General features: G+C 40.8%; 1 protein-coding gene across 12 annotated transcripts in view; it reads right to left on the bottom strand.

Annotated features, from left to right (window-relative positions):
* Positions 1 to 13,143, bottom strand: part of FAT1 (FAT atypical cadherin 1) — a 125,950-nt gene extending 112,807 nt beyond the window's left edge. For 11 of the 12 annotated variants that reach the window (XR_004422905.1, XR_004422904.1, XM_033104996.1 and 8 more), the window contains exon 1: positions 12,792 to 13,143. The gene's annotated coding sequence lies outside the window, so the exon portion shown is untranslated. Of the gene's footprint in view, positions 1 to 10,113; positions 10,304 to 12,791 lie in introns of those variants that run through there. The other variant, XM_033104997.1, reaches the window with a different exon arrangement.
* Positions 13,144 to 22,110: the final 8,967 nt, after the last annotated feature.

Below are 22,110 nucleotides of genomic sequence, written 5' to 3'. Positions count from 1 at the left end.
TTTGTACCAACATCTGTGAGAGAATCACTAGAATTTAACTTACTATTGAAATTCAGAATTCAATGTTCAGTTTGAATAGTGTCACATTTTTACAGTATTTTTTTAAAATGTCTAAATTGCAAGGAATATAACATTTTCAAAGAAAAATGTCGTGAAGTTGAAAAAAACAAAATAAGAAAGTTACTTGTTTTTTAAAAATACTATGTATTAAATAAATGTTTAATGATCTCTAAAATCACTTCATGGGAGTCAAATAAATGTATTCTATCTTACTAAGAAAGCCTGTTTTGTTACTCAGCTACAATAATTCACAGCTTCCAGATAACATTTATAACAGAAAAAAATATGCATATTTTTCTAATTACATTATACAGTGTTTTCCCGAAAATAAGACCTAACCGGAAAATAAGCCCTAGCATGATTTTTCAGGAGGACAACTCCTGAACATAAAAGCCCTAGTGTGTCTTTTGGAGCAAAAATTAATATAAGACCCGGTCTTATTTTCGGGGAAACATAGTAATAGTCATAGATAGCGTTTCAGCATATGAGGTCTGACAATTAGGTTCGTGAACTTGCCACCATGCGCTTACACTGGCAGCACTGTACAAACAGTTCTGTGAGGTTTCATAACCTTGGTATATCAGTGTCTCACAGCTGTATTCGTGTCAATGTGTGATGGTGTCTTGCTGAATGGCGTTCATCATTGTTGTTGCATGTTTTGTGTGCTGTTGCGAGAATGTCTGAGCTTGAATTATAGCAACAAACAAACATTAAATTTCTTGTTAACCGTGGCAAGAGTGGAAGTGAAATCAGGAACATGTTTAGTCCAAGTTTAGAAGGATAATGCCATGAAGAAAAGGGCAGTGTACAAACGGATTAAACATTTTTCTGAGGGGAGAGAACGTGTCACTAATTAAAGAGAGGTCAGGATGACCAGTATAAGCAGAACTGATGAAAACATTGCAAAAATTTGTCAAATTGTGTATCAAAATCGTTGGCTGACTGTGAGAAGCATAGCAGGCCAAGTAAACATCGATAGAGAAACAGGAAAATCTTAACTGAAAATCTTGGCATGAAAAAGGTGTGTACAAAAATGGTCCCGAAAGAGCTCACTGATGAACAAAAACAAAGGAGAGTCGAAGTTTGCCAAGACCTTTTGAAGAGGGAAGACGATGTTTTGGGCCGTGTTATCACTGGTGATGAAACATGGATGTACCGATACAATCCTGAAACTAAGTGTCAAAGTGCACAATGGAAGTCAGCCAATTCTCCATGATCAAAAAAGTTCCGTCAGTCCAAATCAAGAGTCAAAATGATGTTGCTAACTTTTTGTGATATCATTATGAATTTGTACCAACTGGAGAAACAGTTAACCAGGTTTACTATTTGGAAATGTGGAAAAGGCTGTGTGAAAAAGTTAGATGAAAATGACCTGAACTTTTCACCAACAATTCATGGCTCTTGCATCATGACAATGCACCAGCTCCTATGACACTGTCTGTGAGGGAGTTTTTAGCAAGTAACAAACAACTGTATTGGAACACACTCCCTACTCACCTGATCTGGCCCCAGTGACTTCTTTCTTTACCCAAAGATAAAGGAAATATTGAAAGGAAGGCATTTTGATGACATTCAAGACATCAAGGGTAATATGACGACAGCTCTGATGGGCATTCCAGAAAAAGAGTTCCCAAATTGCTCTGAAGGCTGGACTAGGTGCTGGGATCGGTGCATAGCTTCACAAGGGGAATACATCAGAGATGACCGTAGTGATATTCAGCAATGAGATATGTACCACTTTTTCTAGGATGAGTTCGCAAACCTAATTGTCATACTTCGTAAGCACTTAACACTGAAAAATTAATGGGTAGATCTTTATTTTCTGGGTACATACAAAATCTTTTTAAGCCATCTTGATACATTTTTCAGTAGAACTGTGCAGGCCCAACTATGAACCTAGAATTGAACAGCAGCTTTAAGCATAGTATATATCATATATCATTTACTACTTCCAATAACTCTGTATGTAATTTACCTACTACATGAATGCATAAAACACGTCTGTGGGCATTATTGGGATGACTATTTCTAGCTGTTCTGTGCTTTTGCAAAATAAAAGAGATAGACGAACAAGGGCTGTGTGTACATTTCTGGCTAGGTCAGGCATCCCTGCACTACTGCTTTCACTCTCTTCTCACATAGAAACACGACCACTATTACGCATCCTCCAACCACTTTTTCCTCAACCACACTCCAGGGCAACCTCAGCTCACAGAGAAGCTCAATAAATAGAGTGTTTATCTCTTGTGATTTAAGATCATCTCACCTAATGTATTTTTCTCTGCAAACAGCAATCATTCAAATGATGTTTTGGCAGGGTAGCCAGAAAGTAACACTGGCCACCTCTTTCACTCCCAAATTACTAAGGTCTTATTGCAGGTCAAATTTGCAATGCTCCTGTGTACTTAGGTACACGTACAGGAATTTCACTAAATAATGGATGAGGAATGTGAATGTTCCATGTATAATAAGAAAATGGAAGTCATCAGGTAGACAGTCTCTCTTCTTCCTCTCCCTCAAAGGTTCTCTCCCCCATTCTGTCTTCTTACCACATCTCAGGAGATGGGACCCATCCTACCCACAACTAAAGACACCCTTGATACCATAAAACTCTGCCTCTTCTGCAGCTCTTCCCTAAATTCTCTCCCACCCAAACATCCCACTGAAATTACCCTTTCATTACGGCCACCTTTTGCAGTCTACAAGTACACAGATTCATCCCTATTTGAAAATCAACTTCCTTCAAACCTTCGCTTCCGTCAAACTAACACCCTATTTCTCTGTCTTATATTGGTAAAGAGTTCCAAAAAAACAGTTTCTTAGTGCTACCCTGACTTCCTTAGAATTTCCTCTCCTCTAAGAGCATGATTTTGGCCCTCAATTGCTCTGCACAACCTCAGATCTACCCTGGGAACAGAAATAGCTTCTTCTGGCACCATAAGCTAATGTCAAACCAAATGACCTTTTTCTCAGGACGCATCCTCCGGGACTTAATGTCACATTTGACGCTATTAATCCCTCTCCCCAATGCCTCTGTGTCACAGACTTGCCTAAAACAATGAAGCAATCCATAACATATAAAGAATGAATGACACTATTTTCCTGATTCTCTTCAATACTCTTTTACACTCTACAATGACTCTTTCACCTTAAAATTTGGCATCACACACTTCTGTCTTCCAACTCTTCGTATGCATGCACATTATCACCCTTAATGATCTCATCACTATGCCTTAATCATGAAGGATCACTGCAGAATCCAACATTCCAGCCCTAAACTCCCTCGAGTGCTACCGAACACTACTGAGATACCATCAGACCTAAGTTATATAGCCTTTTCACCCACTCCCCACTGCAAAATACAGGCAGACCTAGAAGATACTGTGGGTCTGGTTCCAGACCACCACAATTAAGTAGCACAATAAAGTGAGTCACACAATTTTTTTCATTTCTCGGTGTACATAAAAGTTATGTTAATACTGTATTGTAGTGCATTAAGTGTGTAATAACATTATGTCTAAACAAACAATGCACGTACCTTAATTAAAAAATACTTTACTGCCAAAAAAGTGCTAACCATCATCTAAGCCTTCAGGGAGTCATAATCTTTCCGCTGGTGCAGGGTCTTGACTCAGTGTTGATGGCTGCTGACTGATCAGGGTGGTGGCGGAGGTGGCTGTGGCAATTTCTTAAAACAACAATCTATGCCACACTGATTGACTCTTCCTTTCACAAATGATTTTTCTGTAGCATGCAATGCTGTTTGATACTATTTTGTCCACAGTATAACTCTTTCAAAATTGGAGTCAATCCTCTCAAACGCTGCCAGTTTTACCAACTAAGTTTATATAATATTCTAAACCTTTCATTGTCATTTCAACAATTGTCACAGAATGTTCACAAGGAATAGATTCCATCTCAAGAAACCACTCTCTTTGCTCATCCCTAAGAAGCAAGTCCTCATCCATTCAAGTTTTATCATGAGATTGAAGCAATTCAGTCACATTTTCAGGATCCACTTCTAATTCTATTTCTACTACATCTGCAATCACTTCCTCTACTGAATCCCCAAACCCCTCAGTCACCCATGAGGGCTGGAATCAACTTCCTCCGAACTCCTGTCAATCTTGATATTTTCACCTCTTCCCATGAACCACAAATGTTCATAATGTCATCTACAATGGTGAATTCTTTTCAGAAGATTTTCGACTGACTTTGCCCAGATCCATCAGAGGTATCACTATCTATGGAAGCTATAGACTTACAAAATCTATTTCTTAAATAATAAAACTTGAAAGTCAAAATTACTTTTTGATCCATGGCCTACAGAATGGACGCTGTGTTGGCAGGCATGAAAACAACATTAATATCACAGTACCTCTCTACAGAGCTCTTGGGTGACCAGGTACATTGTTAATGAGCACTAATATTTTGGAAGGAATCTTTTTTTCTGAGCAGTAGGTCTTAAGAGTGGGCTTAAAATACTCAGTAAACAATGTAAATAGTTGTAAATAGATGTAAGGTCACCCAGGCTTTATTGTTCCATTTATAGAACGCAGGCAGAGTAGATTTAACATAATTCTTAAGGGCCCTAGGATTTTCAGGATGGTAAATGAGCACTGGCTTCAACTTAAAGTCACCAGCTGCATTAGCCCCCAGCAAGAGAGTCAGCCTGTCCTTTGAAGCTTTGAAGCCAGGCACTGACTTCTCTCTGTGAATGTCCTACATGGCATCTTCTTCCAACAGAAGGCTGTTTTGTCCACATTGAGAATCTATTGTTTAGTGTAGCCACCTTCGTTAATTATGTTAGCTAGATCAATCTCCTGGATAACTTGCTGCAACTCCTACATCAGCACTTGCTGCTTCACCTTGTACTTTTATGTTATGGAGACATCTTCTTTCCTTAAACCCCAAGGACCAACCTCTGTTAGCTTCAAACTTTTCTTCCACAGCTTTCTCTCTCAGCCTTCAAAGAACTGAAGAGAGTTTGGGCCTCGCTCTGGATTAGGCTTTGGCTTAAGGGAACACTGTGGCTGGTTTGATTTCCATATCAGCACTAAGGCTGCTGTAAAGTTTTATCATTTGTGTGCTCACTGGAGCACTTTTAATTTCCTTCAAGACCTTTTCCTCTGCATTCACAACTTGCCTAACTAGTGCAAGAGGCCTAGCTTTTGGCTTGCCTCTGCTTTTGACATGCCTTCTTACTGCGCTTAATCATTTCTAGCTTTTTATTTAAAGCGAGAAAAGTACAATTCTTCTTTCACTTGAACACTTAGAAGCCCGTGTGTGGTTATTAATTGGCCTAATTTCAATATTGTTGTATCTCAGGGAATAGGGAGGGCCAAGGAGAGGGAAAGAGACAGGGAAGTGACTGGACGGAGGAGCAATCAGAACACAAACATTTATGCATGAAGTTTGCAGTCTTATAATGTGTGGTTCATGACATCCCAAACAACGACAATAGAAACATCAGAGGCCACTGATAACAGATCACTATAACAAATAGAGTAGTGACGAAAAAGTCTGAAATATTGCGAGAATTGCCAAAATGTGACAGAGACACATGAGCCAATGATGTTGGAAAAATAGCACTGATATACTCGCTTGACGCAGGGTTGCCACAAAACTTCAATTTGTAAAAAACGCAGTATCTGTGAAGTGCAATAAAATGAAGTATGCCTGTAAGAGATTCTACTGTATTTCCTACTTCCCAAATCATGCAAATTTGCAACCTAAGAAATTAAATAAAATAGAAAGAGTTGGGAGACATAAAACCTGTGGTCTAGCCCAGACCTTGTCACTAATTAACTGTGTGTGTGTGAATTGAAGGAAATTACTTAATCCTTGGATTCCATTCCTTTATTTGAAAAACTAGAGATTGGACTAAAATCTTTACAGCCTCCATAGGTAACATATTCTCTCCCTTTCTCTCTCTCTCTGTCTCACAATTCAGAATTTCTATGGTCCTTTATTCTTAACTGCCAAACTTCCACATCTACCAAGTTATCCAGACTTGACATTTTTTCTTTCTCAATTTCTCAAAATTGTTCCTTTTCCATTTTTGTTGCTGCAACCTAGTTCATATTTGTATTTGTTCAGGCACAGTATCTGAATAGCCTTTCGGTGGTCCTGCTTTCTGGTCCCCATACTATTTAGCCTATATACTGCAATCAAATTAATCTCATTAAAACATCTTTGTAATGTTATTCCCTAGTTTGCAAATATTCAGTGTTTCCCCTTAGCCTTATGATTAAGTATACTCTCCTTAGCCTTGTATTAAAGAACTTTGATAATCTGACTTCTACCTACTTTTCTAATTTAATCTCCCACTCTTCTTATTTCAAACCAAAAAAGTATACTTCCCACAGACTTGAAACTACCCAGCTGTCCTGAGCTGATGAACCCATTTTGCGGTAGGGACTCTAAACTTGTAACACCTCCACCTCTTCCCTTCGAAAAGATAAGGCAAACATTATTATTTTACTTTCTCCTGCCCGTCACTCCTTGCCTACAGCTTAGTTATTGTCACCTTTTTCTTCAATAGTTCTTTCTTTCTCTTCTTAACCCTTGCCCTAAAATTATCCTCTCTTTGTAAACAAATATGAGCCCTAGTCATCTATTTTCTATGTTCTACCTACACAAATGAAAAAAACAATTCATAACCAGGTGAACATAGGATTAAAGAAGCATTGATGATAAATCAACCAACCCTTTTCCTAAACATAACCCGGCATGCTTAGTTTAGGTCTCAGGTCTCTTTTATCACCATTTATTACACCACAATCAAGTCACAACTAATCCTTAATCCTTAAATTAAGACTTGACAACTAATTAAGGTTTCTATAGTTGCTTTACACATGTCATTTCCTCTCCTTGAATGAGTTCCTCCTGAGTCATTCTTCCCTCAGAACTCACCCTATCCTAATATCCACCTTCCCTAGGTCCCGTCACAAAGGTGCTGGTGAACTACCCTGATCCTAATGGTTCTCTTAGCAGAATGGATATGATTGACTACTTATTTGTTCTTCTCACCCACTGGACTGTAAGCTCCATGAGGGCAGGAAATGTGATTTATTCACAATGTCAACTGTGTCTGGCCCAATTAGTGTCTGGCACAGAGGAGATCCACAGCTGATGGATTCCTGAATGAGCAGATGGATGAGGACTAACAAGGGAGAAAGGAAGACAGAACTGAAGGAGGGGAGAGAGGAAAGGAGGGCCAATGTGGATAATAACACATCCAAGGTTCCAAAATTAACAGAAAACCCAGGTGCAACCACCAGGCCAGTAACAACACTGCAGATGGCTGCCCTGGAGATGGCTCTTATTTCCAGCAGCTCAGAAAGAGATCACGACCCACCTCCAAACGCTTCCAAATTGGCTAGAGGTGATGCCAGATCAGTGTCTGTACTGCAGAGCTTATTACGAAGCTCTATACTTGAATATTCCATGAAGGATAAGGATTACATAATTCCTGATTTTCTTAAGTGGTTTGTAGAAGACCTTTAATTGTAGATTTATCTCCATATATGTAATAAACTTCAGAATTAAGCAAAAATTTTGGCAATATACTTAAATCTGGGACTTAAATGAATTTTTAAAAAACTTTAAAACGTGAAATATACAGATTCTTCATCAGATTAAATACATTTTTGAAATAAAAAGCTCCTCTCAGATATAAGAAGAGAAAACAGCAACTTTCTGATCTTCGTTAAATGAGTTACTGCATCACTCATTTCAAAAACTCCTTTCCCAGTGCCTAGGATAAACTAACACTTGCAAACTGAACGATTACGTGAGTCAAAAAGACAGAGTTTAGCTTCATCGTCTATATAATTTAGTCAAAAGAGAGCTTACCGACTGCAACTTCCCACTCATAAAGATTAAACACACAACTAGCCTTATGGCTTCCAGCTATTAAACCAGGACCTTTAGGCCACTAAGACAACATTTAATGCAACAATAACGCATTAACTTGATTCAGTTTATTGACTGTATGTAAAATCAGCCAAACTTGGGTAGAAAACAGGTGGTGGTAAACTTGATAAGGAAGTTAAAACAGATAATCTGTAAGATCTCTTTCACCCATAACATTCAAAGAAATGACTGCTCAAAGGTGGCTCAAGAGGCTATGTCTAAACACATACACTAGAAAGGCATGGGATCAAAGGAATGAAAACAGTGTTAGTCTGCACATAATTTTTAGATTCTTTTGGCACCGGTCCATAACATGGATTTAAATGATCTATTAACCTAAGAACCCACTGGGGGTACTTCCAGTGATTAATTAAAAGATACAAATGAATATACAGTTGGCCTGAATGATTTTATGAAGTCCTCTAGCAATCTTACTTCCTGAGTGACAAAGGATTTCGCTCATTTAAGATGTTCATTTTTTCAAGAAATGGGTACACAAATGCACACTTTATTCAAATCAAACTTTAAACTGAACTTGTTAAGTGCCATGTTTGGCATAACAGTTATGTCAACTGATTTTAACATTATGTAGTGTTTGAAGTATTTTACATTCATTTTAAAGCATAAATATATAACAAGGAAAAATGAATTAATAATTCTAATTGTGGAACCAGGGTTGTCCTTCTAAAACACAAAGACAAATAACAGAATTAACCTACATATCTGGAGAAACAAATTTTCAAGAGTGTACTAACTGGATGTGCTGGATAACAACAACTCTAAGAGTAAGATGGAAAAATCTCACCATTACCCCGTTTTAACACGTGCAGGTATCTTCTTAAAATATTGAAACCTATCTCTAAATATATGAAGCCTTAATAATCTGCTTTTGTAAAGATAAATAAATAACGAGACAATATGCCTTTTAAATCTTTTCCGATTGTAATAATCACTGTTACTATCCAGTTTTTAAAACAAAAAAATCTAATCGACCAGGCACCAGGTAGTTGCTTAACAAAAGCCACTTAATGAAACCATAGTTCAGAAACATGCAAAAAAAAAAAACCACACACACACACACACACACACACACACAAAACTTTACATAGAAAACATTTATGAGTTTACTTCCCTAATGCATACAATTGCGTCCTTGTTTTCAAAGCTCTGCAATTCACATCAGTGGGAACAAAAACTCTTAGAGATAACAGAAAGCTAGCTTCCTAGAAGAAGGCACTTTGAGTAAGAAAGAGCACTGAAGAACCAGAATTTTTCTTTACAAATAGATTTCACAAGTGTTTTTTTTTTTTTCAGAAGAGATAAAAACTGATAAACAGTACATTGTGCAAGGTTTAGGTCCGCTATCAATCGCACCTTTTGCCATCTACATTCAACCAGTTAGTAATTAAATCTCAGAGCAGCACTCGAGGGAGCAAAACATCTGGGAGACCTCTGCGACTCCATTTCAAAGATGCCACCTCTTGACTACTGGCCTCTCTTTTCATCTCACCTCCGCTGTGGATACTATTTCATAAATTAGAAGAATTAACTTAGCAGCGAGATCAGTTAAGTCCTTCGCTGGCTTGAGTATTACCGGAAAGAAGAGAGTGGAGCGCGTGGGGAAGTTTCCCAGCTCCAGGGCGCAGCGGAAGTCCTCGCCCCGGGGACGCCCGGTAGCCCCGCGCCGCGGCGCCGCTTTGATTTCCAGCAATGGCTCCAGGACCAGACCTGTGCGTCTGGGGCCGCTGCCGCAGCCTGCAGCTGGCTCGCAGCAGCACCCTGCTCGCTCATTCCCATTCCGTTCACGTCGTGAATCGTCGCCCCCTCCCACCCCTCCGTCCCGCCTCCGCCTCCGCCTCGTCGCCAAGCTGCCGAATCCACCGCCAGCACTGAACTTTCCAGTGGGCAGGCGCCACGGCACTGCCACCTTCCAGCCGGGCTCTTTCTTTCATCCCCTTTTCCAGAGCTCCGGCAGAAACAGGATCCGCAGCTGGGATCTCTGGGAAAAGCACCTTGGCGCCCCAAAGCCGCCACCCCGAAGCAGCAAGTTGCACGCCTCCCGGGCACTGGCAACGGCGGCGCGGAGCCCCTCGCCCACCCGCCCGCGAGCCCCAACTTCGTTTCCATCAAACTTACAGCAAAGTTGGCCTCAAGTGGCGGTGGCGCTCTCGGGGGCCGCACACCGCGCCGCCTCAGCGCGCCCCCGAGCGGGGACTGGGTCTGCCGGGGGTTTCACTGGGCCTACAGGGCTGCATGGTGTGGCCGAGCAGCCCTCGCCGCCCGCACGCCCCACTCCCAGGCCGCGGCTAGCCACCCCCGCGCCCCGCTCCCAGGGCGGCCGGCGCGAGCTAGATCCCTCCGCTCGCGGCCACGCCTTGCGAGCGCCGGCGCTCGTTTCTCCAGCGCGGAAACTCGATCCGACTTTCCCTGGCGGCGGGACTATTAGCCCCCGGGGTCCCGGGCAACAACGTCCAGCCACCGGTCACAGATTCCCCTGCTGCTACAGCAGCCAACTCCATGCGAGAAAACAAGCAAGTGCCCAGGGTGATCTTGCGACACTCCGAAGAACAGTGTGGGGCTTGCTCTAGTGCCGACGGTAGTTACGGCCAGCACAGATTTGTGCAGAGAATATGGAATGTTTCTTGCTACGAAAGGGAAAACATTTGTTTAGCTTAAAAAAAAAAAAAAAGTCAGCTAAGGCAAATGAAACAGCTTCCCACGCCTCCCTTTAGATTCTCTAGAACCTTCAGGGAATTCCTAAATCTGCATTTCAATGCCTTGGTTCCGGGTCTGTAATTGTTGGGGGGGGGATGGGGGAGAAGAAGAAGGGGGGGTGTTTGAAAAGGAATGCAGTTAGGTCGGAATCGACTTCCTTCTTCAATCTATATTAATATCCCGGGAAAATGAAAGCGCTTCCTCCTCGACCTTTAAGTGCAGAGCAAGTTAGACCCCATAACCTCTCCGACCCTGGTTAGGAACCCAAACGTCGGCAGACACCCCCGACTCCCACATCGCGGGACAAAAGGCAGTTGTGCCGCCTCGTGCGCTTTCCCAGCCGGTAAGTCACACCTAGCAAACTGTGAAACCAGTCAAACGCGAAACTGCAAGTTCCCTAGGGAGAGAGGGAAGCCCCCTCCGGGAACTCCCCCCAGGCCGAGGTGCGCAGTCTGGCGTTCTCCGCTGTGAGCCCATCCTCAGCGTTAGCAAAGCTCCAGACGGGGGCTCCGTGCAGTTGAGACGCAGCCGAAGCTTGGAATGCTCCTGGGCTTTGGGAAACAGCCCCGGGAAGAGGGCGGACATGACCTCGGAAAGTTTGTTGGGCTCGAACATTTTAACATTGTGAGGACACAGAGATCTGATTTCCCCGGAACCGGTGGAGGAGGCTGCAGGGGGAACTGCGAGGAAGATGGGAGCGAGGGATTCTAGGGTTAAAGAGAGAATTTCCTTGGTTCAAAGTTAGTAATGCAGTCTTCCCTTAAACCACTTTAAAGAAGGTGATTGAAAAAATAAAGGTCTAGCAGATTATGGCTGGGAAGGAAAAATAATGCCTGTAGAATAAGTGTGCTGATTCTAAGCACTAAGAATACGTAGTGTATTCCCTGCGCATTATTTAGAATACACACAAATTCACACACCCAGCAAACACTATCATCCAAACACTTGGCCACCGCCACAACTGCGCAAAGTGCTCCTGATGTTATAGGTCAATTTCACACAGGGAATAACTCTTAAGTAGGTGACCTTACCTCCAAGCTCAACCGGTTTGCGCCTCTTGCCGAATTCTAACTTAACAAAACACAACCACACAAGACACACCAACAGTTGGAGAGTGGGGCGGGTGGGGGGGGAAGAGTGAAAAGTGAAAAGACACGATCCGGTAACACGAAATCACAAGATTTTTTAAATGGCACAAAAGGATTCCTGGAGAAAATTACCATTTATTTATAAATAACGCTTACTCGAGATAAAACATCTGGTTGGGAACCCGGGTTTTCCAGGCTTCCTGAGAAACCTAACTGCCTGTAAGAAGTTGCACTTGGTCGCCACAGAAAAGCAGAGCCAGAGAGAGATTTCAGACTCCCGCGCTGCCACGTTCTTACTGATCCTTTAGCCCCAACGGAACGAAATAGAAGTGCCTTTTTGCTATCATCGAATTACCTTCACGTGAAAGAGAAAGGTAGTTCAAGCTCCACGTTTGTCCTTTCTATAGTCAACCCTCCGACCCTGTCCTCAAAGGCTTTTGGAAATTAAGCAGATGGAAGATAGTTCCCGAAAAGAAAAACGTGGTCCTCCAGCACCGCCTCTGCATCCAATCCACCCAAGCTATTTGTAAATTGCATACGGAATGGGCCGGAGTGTGTGGTAAGTGAAGCTGGGGTGCCGGCGACCGAGTTCACGCCCACGTCCCAGGAGCAGGTCCAAGTTCGCGGTCCGCGAGGAACTCGGCAGAGAGCGCGCGCCTTGCCGGGTGTCCGGACTAGAGGGCGCTGTGCCACTGCAAATCACGCTTCCCCTGATGCGCCCTCCCTGGGCACCATTTCTATAATAAGTTACATTTAAATAATGCACAAATAGCATAGCCTTTCAAGTTCTTTTGAGCAGTACTATGAATGTATTTTATGAATTCCAAAATCTGTGTTTATCAATCTTTCATTCCTGAGCCATGCACAGCCAGAGGAGTGTGCAGCTCGCGGAGTGGAGAGCCTGTTAGGATGCACACGCTTCCCTGCACTAGCTTGGAGCCAAACACCCCACGTAATTTCATTTACGTTGAAACTTAAATACATAAAGCTTGCACTAAACAAAGAACTCACCAATCCAGCCGAGTCCTCGGTGCTCCGCTTTAAAGTCCTTGGCAGCTCCGTAATCTCCACGCGATTTGGGTATTTGTTAAAAGCCGTGTCTGAAATACCAACTTTGCCTTCCTCGGATCTTCAGCGAGTCTCCAACGAGAGTGTGATCCGCCCGCGGTGCCCGGACCCAGGTGGACGCATCTCCGGAGGCTTCAGTCCTGGGTGAAACTTGAGCACCGAAAGGAAGCGAGATGAGAGTGAGCCAGGGCTAGAGAGAGGGCCGAAGAGAAGCCAAGTTTGTCAGGACAAGTCCAAGCAGCGAGCCGCCTAGTTTGGGAGTTGCGGCCGGGAGCTGCGGCGGATCACTGCCTCTTTCCCTCACTCCCTCCCTCTTGGAGAAGCTGGGGGAGGGGTGGTGACGTCAGCGCCCCGCCTAACCCCCGCCCCGCGGCGCGGAAGGGATTCTCCCGCGGGGTCCGCCTCCTGGACAGTAGCAGCGCGGCTGTAGCCGTCTCTCCTGTCGCAGCTGCGGTCCCTCTGGTGCAGCGTCTGCCCACCTCTACCCTGCGGTGTCTCCCGGGCTCCGCAGAACGCTGGCGGTCCTCTCATTTAGCACCTGAGCGGCCCCCGAGCCCCGCTGCGCTCCCCCTCTCTGGCTTTCTTTCTTTCAAGCCCCCTCTGGCAGCGGTTCCCACGCCTCGAACTGCAGGTGATGCTCTTCCTCTTCTGCAGCTGAAATTCGTCGCGACGTGTCGCCTGCCGGGTTTTTGCAGGGCTGGAATCACGAACAGTCTCTGCAGACTGGCCTGGACGACTTCTACTTTGTAGCCCTCCAACTTCTGGAGGTGATATTTTTTAAATACTTCTTGTGCTCCAGCACTGTTTGTGGTCTTTGTGTTGAAAATCACGGAGCCATATTTTAATTTTCAAATCCTTTCCTAAAGCGCCTACGTTTTTAGACCGTACTCTGAAGTAAACATAGAAGGTTCCGAAGGGTGGGGGAAGAGATGGAGGAGGAGTCAATTTCTACTGATTCTTACAAGTCATCCATAGTGATAGGGGCCAATACACAAATTAATCGTCTACTCCTCGTAATATGGACTAAGATCAATGCAAACACTATTGAAGTTTAATTTATAAATGAATGCGTCGTTTTTATGTAAGCGTCCAGACCCCAGGAAAATATCTGCTGTGGAATTGTTTTTTAATGCCGGTAAATACCAAAATAAAACCTCCTGAACAGTGTGAAATTCCCAGGGAGATACTTCTGCGAGTTGGTTGACACTGTCTCTAGAAACTTGACATTAAAATTCGAAGATCCCTAGAAAAGGGCGAGGGGGCTGGAGGGCAGCTTCTATCACTGCATTTGCAGCCATCGATGTGAATCTAGTGGTGATTTTAGCTGATCCCTCTCTGAAAGGCAAAGATCAACTGTTGGAGTATTGTGTGTGCTTAGCCTTCAGGAAGTCAGTCCTATACCCTCTCTGTATTTCAGTTTCCTCATCTGTGATAAAGCAATAATATCTGTTCCACCTGGTGAAAATGTATTCGTGTATTTATCCATTAAAAGTATTTATTGAATGCCATTTATTTGCCAGGGAGATAACATTCATTCATTCAGGCAGCACTTTTTACTGAGCATCATATGAAGTGTCTGGCAAGCACATAGTAGTTAATATTAGTTTTCTTACCCACCCTTCTTCTTTGCAATGTTTCCATTTCCTCATCTATAAAATAAGGAAGAGTTAAAGGGAGTTCATCACAAATAATTCAAGGTACATTTTGATTTGAAAGGGCAGGGAGGGTACAGAGAGGCTAGAAGGATGGAAAGCTATGGGAAAGGACCTTAGAGGCCTTTCCGTGTCCCAGCAGACACGGACAGTGGGAAGGTGCCAGATTCCTGAGGAGGGAGGAGGCCATCAAAGGAAAGACTGCCTTGAAAGGCCAACCTGTCAGTGCAGAGGACACACTCCTCATGCTTCACTATTTCAGCTACACAGACTCTCTCCTTTTACGTCAATAGTTGAAATTAGAAATTGACCATGTATTACAAGTTCCTATAAATGACACACATAAATTCCCTCCAGACACTGCTGTGCAAATCAATTTGGTTTGCTGTACTAATCTTTAGAGTTATCATAGCTAAATCTAATTATTTCTATTTTAAAAAGAAGACTACAAATGAGGGGAACTTCTACATAATAATTAATAGAATAAATCCAAATTGCTACTTTTAAAAACAAAGTGAGAGGGGCAGAAAATTTTTAATAAAACCTCTAGACCCACCTGGTCCAATACCATAGGTAGCCATTAGCCACAAGTGGCTATTTAAATTAAATTAAAATTCAGTTCTTTCCTCTCACTCGCTACATTTCATGTACTTAATATCCACTTGTGTCTTGTGACTACTGTATTGTTCAGGGCCGATTAAAGAACATTTTCATCATGACCCCGAGTTCTATTGAGCAACACTGCTAAAGACTTTGCTATGGAATTTGAAAGGCTACTTCAAGTATTATCATTTTGATGCATCCAATACTGAGTCACTTCCAAAGTAAAAAACAAAATCACAGAAGGATTCACTCATTGCACAAATACTTATAAAGTATCACAATATGCTCAGTGAAATGAGAAAAGACTCAAGATTTAACGAGTTAGGTGTGTTTGGTGATTAAGAAATATTAACATGGCCTTTTAGTTGTTTTCAATCACTGCTGAGAACTAAAACCAGAGGATATACTGAATTTAAAGCAAGAAAAAATTCTAAGGCATTTTTAGGAACTATCCTAGGACTAAATAAGTATAAGTTGGCTGACTGACTTCTGGCCTCCTCTCTCTGTTCCTTTTCACTGCTTTCTCATCTGCCTGCACCCCCTTTCTGCCTACACTTCCTGAAGGTGACATACTATTATTCAGCCCTCTCCACTTTCCCATTGTTTTCGAATTGTTTTACGCTTCACATACAGCTCTCCTCTGGGATCTGCCTGTACTCTCCAAGAAGGGGCCATTAGAACAGACAACTTGTCAATCTGATAAGGATCAGTAGCAGTTAACTATGGGTACGAATATGTTAATATTCCTGGTCCCTTCAAAGTACATTAGAAGGAGAACTTTCTTAAAGCTGTACCTTAAGGATAAAATTTGATTTTAATGGTGAAATTCCAGATGCCATAGCTAGTCGGGAAAATATTTGGAGGCATTATAAATATCCTAGTGGACGGCTAGCTAGTAATAAAAAAGGAGGACAAAGTATATCTTCATTTTAGGAATAAATACATAGTGGAATAGGCTGGTTGCTGACTTCCTGTCCCTACAAATATATGATCAACATGCCGAAGTGGTTTGGGAGCAGATTTTGCTGGATAAATGTAATTCTTGTGATGCTTCTCCAGCTTAGTGATTGAAGGATTCCAAGTCTACTTTTTTGAACAGTAAGTAATGAATCATGCAGAAACTGTTAAAATACTTTCTCAACAGAGGTAGTAGAAAGAACATTACACTTGAGGTCAGTAAATCTGGTTTGAGTCTTGTCTTTGCCACATAAAATCTAGTGTATTTGGTTATTACTGAATTTTGAGAGTCTCACTTTCTTCTATAAAGGTGCATCTCTAAAATGATCTAAAAAAATCTGCCTCACTGGTTGTGAGAGATACCAGTAAAGAATGAAGATAAGGACTACATTGCCATTTTTTCCCTCAAATTACCCACTGTTTCTCACCCTACCCCTCTCATCTCAGCCATGAGGCTTTGTAGAACCAATAGCAGTAAGTAACATCGATTTAATGCCAGTTATGCTCCAGACTCTGTTCTAGCTTCTTTATATGCATTATCTCATGTAATTCTTATAAATTCCCGCAAGATATTAGCAATTAATACCCTACTGCCACTTTATAGATGAGAAACTGAGGTTTAGGTAGATTAGATAACTCACGCTAAATTACCTTTTGGACTGAAACCCAAGGCTGGCTGTCTTCATAGCCAACACGCCTGTCAATGTAATACATTAGCTCCTTACACTCCAAACCTCATTTCTACGCTTTATGAAGCAAGGCTGTTGTTGTCAGCAATGTTGTGGTTTGAGAAGCAACCTAAGAGGAGAACAAAAAACTATCAAATGATGGGTGGAAGAAGATTCTCCTTTCTATTAATAGCAGCAACCCTGAGTATGGATACAAAAAAAAAAAAAAATTGTTGAAAAGTGATTCCTTTAGTCACAGAGTAAGAACATCACCAACTGTGTTTAGGAATATATATATGTTATACATGCATTATTTGTTTGGTTTGCCTATTTTCCTAGGTATATATACGTGCTCTGACACACATTTCTCTTTAAAATTGTCTGGCTTTTAACTTGTTTAGTCTGAACAGCAGAAAAATACATACCAATGAGGCTCAATGAATTCTGAAAAGGGCTATCTCACAGGATTTCATGATCAGCATTTCAACTTACGCTTCAGTTTTCCTTTTCCTGGTCTGGAACGGCTAGTGTTTCTTGATCTCTCTAGTTCTTTCTCTCTTTCGTTTATGCTTTCCTATATGACAATATGGAAATTTCCCTCTATCTATACTTTTGGTAGAAATTTTTGATCCTAAAAGCTAATCTGCTATAGAAATTAAAGAGGCTTCCATTTGGGACATGAAAATTGTGATAGTCCCCCAATGTTCTTTCTCTAACAGATGATCTATCTGAGCCCATCATGTAGTTTTCTACCCCTTGTCATGAGCATGTGGACCAATTGTAGCCAATGAGATATCAGAGGAAGTTTGCTGGAGGCTTCTGGAACCAAATTTTCTCCCTCCTAAGAGAGATCCATGAGAGACATTATGTCCCTCTACGGACATTTTTAGATTTAGGAAGCCATGTCAGGGATTACTACAGCTATCTTACTTGCTGAGGATGCGGCCTAAACAGGGGAAGGCAGATGAGGGTTCTCATTGACACTGAATCAACTCTCTCTGGAGTCAAGCTTAACTCAAAACTTTTTTTGTTTTGGTTTGTTTTTTAGTTTCAGGTGTACAAAACAACGCAATAATTAGACATTTCACCTTTCACAATGTGATAACCCCCTCTCCTAATCTATTGCCTCTCTGACATCGTATAGAGCTGTTACAATTCCATTGACTCTATTCCCTATGCTGTACTCCATGTCCCGTGACTATATATATTAAATTATAGTTGACATACTTCTTTTTATGGGAGAGCATAAGCTTCCATCTTATTCAAGCAGGATTGTGTTAGGATTTGGATACTTGTACCTGTCATCATCTCCCACCACTAGCTAATCCTTTTTTAAATATACTGGGAATTATATGAAAGACGAAAATAAGCGGGAGTGCTTCCTCAACTCATTGGTCACTAGGAATTGAGACTGATTATAATGACAATATTGAAGGACTCTTAGAGCTTTCCCTTAATGGTGAGAAAGAAGTTTTCAGATACATACAAAATGATTCAGTCTTGCCAACTGCCCATTTTTCTACCATAACTAAGATGAAACTAAGAATGTGAAATTTTATTTGTTCAACTAAAAGATTTTTCTTCATTCCTACTGTTCTTTTCTCTCAGGTGTCCAAAGCACATTTCCCAGTAGCTTTGTAAGGACACATCAGAAGTAATTTCCTAGACTCTACAGTGAATGTTAACCAAATCCTGATGTCAAATAATTACCGAAGAATAAAGCGGTCCACTGGGGTGCTCTCTGTGAGTAAATCTATGACATTTGGAATTTGAATCTATTTGTGCCTCTGATTGCCAATATCAAATGGCAAGCCAAAAAATAAACTCAGTTTATATTCACTTTGGCCAACTTTGTCCACACTTTTCCCTTTATTTGAAATAAATCACTTAAAAAAAAAAAGTTAAAAATCAGGATGTGCTATGGTTGAAGATAAGTTTTTCTTTAAGTTGCTTTGTTGTTTTATATGTGTAGGAAAGAAGATAGTCTGCTCCTGCTCCTTTTCTAAGCAACAGTTTGTAAAAAGTTCCTTCTCCTGCGAGGGTAGGTGTATGAGAGAAAGAACAAAGTAATCTTCCTCTTATCTCCTCCACTCCATTTGATGTTTGTTCTGGAATAGTGTGGAAAAAAATTATTTAAGACACTTGTTAAAACAGTAAGGCACACTTTATTCAGGACTATCATGTTACATGTAGGGACTACTGCAATGGCATTTTGCAGCAGGAAAGAGAAATTGGGCTCAACTCTACATCAAGAAAAAGGAGCTGGCTTGGGGTGGGGGAGGTCGGTAGATTAAAAAAAAATTACTAAGAAAGAAATATCAAGGGTAAGAGGGGATTCCGGCTAAAGGGATCTGACAGGATTCTTGCTGAAGACAGGTCAAGGTTATCAGATATTACTTGGGGAATGTGGGAGATGACAAAATTTGATTAGATATCTAGGGTGGGTGACTCTGGCTAAACGAATTTAATAGGATTCTTGCTAAGACTGGGTGATGCAGGCCCAACAACGATGGGTACCAAATTCAAGACCTGTAGAAGGAGTCTGTCTAGAGTCCTTTGGTCAAGAGTGTTTACCAGTAACATACTCTTGTTCTTCCTATTCTCCTATAACTGTTTTTTCCTGAAAAACAGCAAAGAAAAGGAGAGCAACAATTGTTATTAATCTAACATCTGAGATCCTTTGAATCTCAGCTATAATATTTGCAGGTTAAGATTATTAGTCTGTGTCATTGTTTTACAAAAAAGCCAAATTGTTTAAGGAGGTTGAGGTAGTACCTAGAGGGGTAAAGAGGAAGTGCTGTGGAAGAAAGGAATTAAAGGTCAGAGGATTTACGTGAGAGTTCTGCATCTAATGTTTATTGGCTGTGTGAGCTTGGCAGGTTACTGAACGTCTTAATAGCAGTGTGATTGGCTGGACTCTAAGATGGGCAGCAATGATTCCCAACTCCTGACATTCACACCATTGAGTAGTCTCTTCCCATATCTTACCAACCAGGGTCTGTGTAACAATAGAAAAAGCCAGAAATGATGGCTTCTAATTTCTGAGATAAAGTTATAATAAAAGACAATAACACAACTCTCTCTCTCTTTCTCTCTCTCCCTCTCTCTCTCTCTCTCTCTTTCTCATTATTTGCTTTGAGGCAAGCCAAAAGACCACATGGTGAGCAACTCAAACCTTCTTCTAACAGCCACAAGAGTAAGATTGAAAAGCGTATCCTTCTGTCCCAGTCAAGCCTTCTGGTGACTACAACCCCAGCAGGTATCTTAATTGGAGCCTCATTAGGATCCTGAGCCAGGTCACCCCGATAAACTGCTCCCATACTCAAGACCCTCAGAAACTATGTGAGATAATAAATGTTTGTCACTTTAAGCTGCTAATTTTTAGGGAAATTTGTTACTCAGCAACAGATAAAGAAATTTGGACTAATGGCTTCCTACCAATAATATAGTGAGGACTCAGTAAAAACATGGATAAGAAAACATTTGGTAAACCATAAAGGAGTACGTGAATGTTAGAACCACATGAATAGAGTGGAAGAAAATGTCTAGAACAGAACTATCCAAAAGAACTTTATGTGAAGATTGAAATGTTCTATCTATGCTGTCCTCTGTGGTTTAATTGAGTATTTGACATGTGGCTAGTGCAAAATGAGGAATTGAATTCTTTTATTTTCCTTAATTTTAATTCATTTAAACTTAAATAATCATAGGTGACTAATGGCTACCATTTTGGACAGAGCAAATCTAGAAGTTTCTAAACCAACAAATGACATTCCAAAACAGAGTCAAAAAGAACACAGTACATAAAAATCATGAGCATATTTTCTTCTCCAATTGTGACTTTTCTAAAGGAAGACACATGTTATTTAGGAAGTCCAGAAATTATAGATTGAGTTAAGTTAAGCAGTTATTTACTTCCATGTGTAACCAAAACAAAACACACACATACACACAAAACAGGTTTTCTGAGACTGCTCATAAATATCCTTTTGTGTGTATGTGTGCAATTTATTAGACATGAAATTATGGATTCAATTGACTGTCCTACACAAATGGCTAATTTACATCATCGATTGAAGAGGCATGCAATGAACCAACTGTTACCTTAACTACACAGGGCACTGATGATTCATCCATCTGCTGGGTGAGAGAGAGTTAAAACCTGAGTGTTTCTTGGAGCCACTTATTCAATGATATCATTTGGTAAATATGCAACTCCAAATGCAAAAACAACTACTCTAAGTTACTTACTCTGTTAGTTTAACCCGACTAGAGGTAGACTTTAGTGTATACAAAACTATATCAGCTAAAGCTTGTAGGATGTCATGTATGTCATGCTGTTAGTAGAGTAGGGATGTCCATCTGGATTTCCTTGGATTTCCTTAATTGTGCTCTGTAATAAAGCTTATTGTCTTAAATGATGACTGTATCCCTAAAATAAGTCTCTTCATCATGTCAGATCATACCTTTCATCCTCAAGCTACGGTCGCATTTATTGTGAAATAACTGCTACTGCTCCACATATTGATCAAGACAGGCTGAAGAAGAACTGGTTATCCCCATGCACAGAGAAAAGTAAAATTAGATCCTTGCCTTATACTACAACAAAAGTTTTCTCCTGATGAATTAAATATGTAAAGCTATAAGACCAATTGTTAAAATATTTAGAAGAAAATATAAGAAAATAATTTATTTGGGACCAATAGAAGTATTTATTATATAACATTGAAAATGTTCTAACCATGTAAGAAAGATCAACAAATTTAATTGCATAAAAATTAAGAACGTCTATTTATCAAAAGACACCATTTTAAAAAGTGAAATGCAAATTCCAGATTGGGAGAATACTCATTTAATAAACATAATTAAGAAAAATTAATATCTTTAATATAAAAAGTCTTGCCAATCAATAAGAGAGAGATTCAATTTGAAAAACAGGAAAGATTCAATGGAGAAATGGAAAAAATCATAAACCTGTACTTTGAACAAGAAAATATGAATGGTGATTATACATATACATGTAGTACATTAAAATTGTGCCCCTCCCCCCCAAAAGATATGTATGTCCATTTCCTAATCCCCAGGACTATAAATATGACCTTTTGGGGAAAAGGTTCCTTGCAGATGTCATTAAATTAAGGCTCTCAAAATGAGAACATTTTGGATTATCTGTGTGGGCCCTAAATCCAATGACAAGTGTCATTATGAAAGTCATTCAGATGAGAGAAGGATTCTTCCTGAGAGCTTTTGAAAGGATTATAACTTGAGTTTGGACTTCTATTTTCCAGAACTGTGAGATAATACATTTTTGTTGTTTCAAGCCACCCAGTGAGTAGTACTTTATTATGGCAGCCCTAAGAAATGAATACAGTACCTAAGAAG

Source organism: Rhinolophus ferrumequinum, chromosome 4 (genome assembly GCF_004115265.2).
Source record: "Rhinolophus ferrumequinum isolate MPI-CBG mRhiFer1 chromosome 4, mRhiFer1_v1.p, whole genome shotgun sequence".
NCBI classification, from domain to species: domain Eukaryota; kingdom Metazoa; phylum Chordata; class Mammalia; order Chiroptera; family Rhinolophidae; genus Rhinolophus; species Rhinolophus ferrumequinum.
Note: the sequence above shows the minus strand (reverse complement) of the source record. Positions and strands in the feature narration are given on the sequence as shown.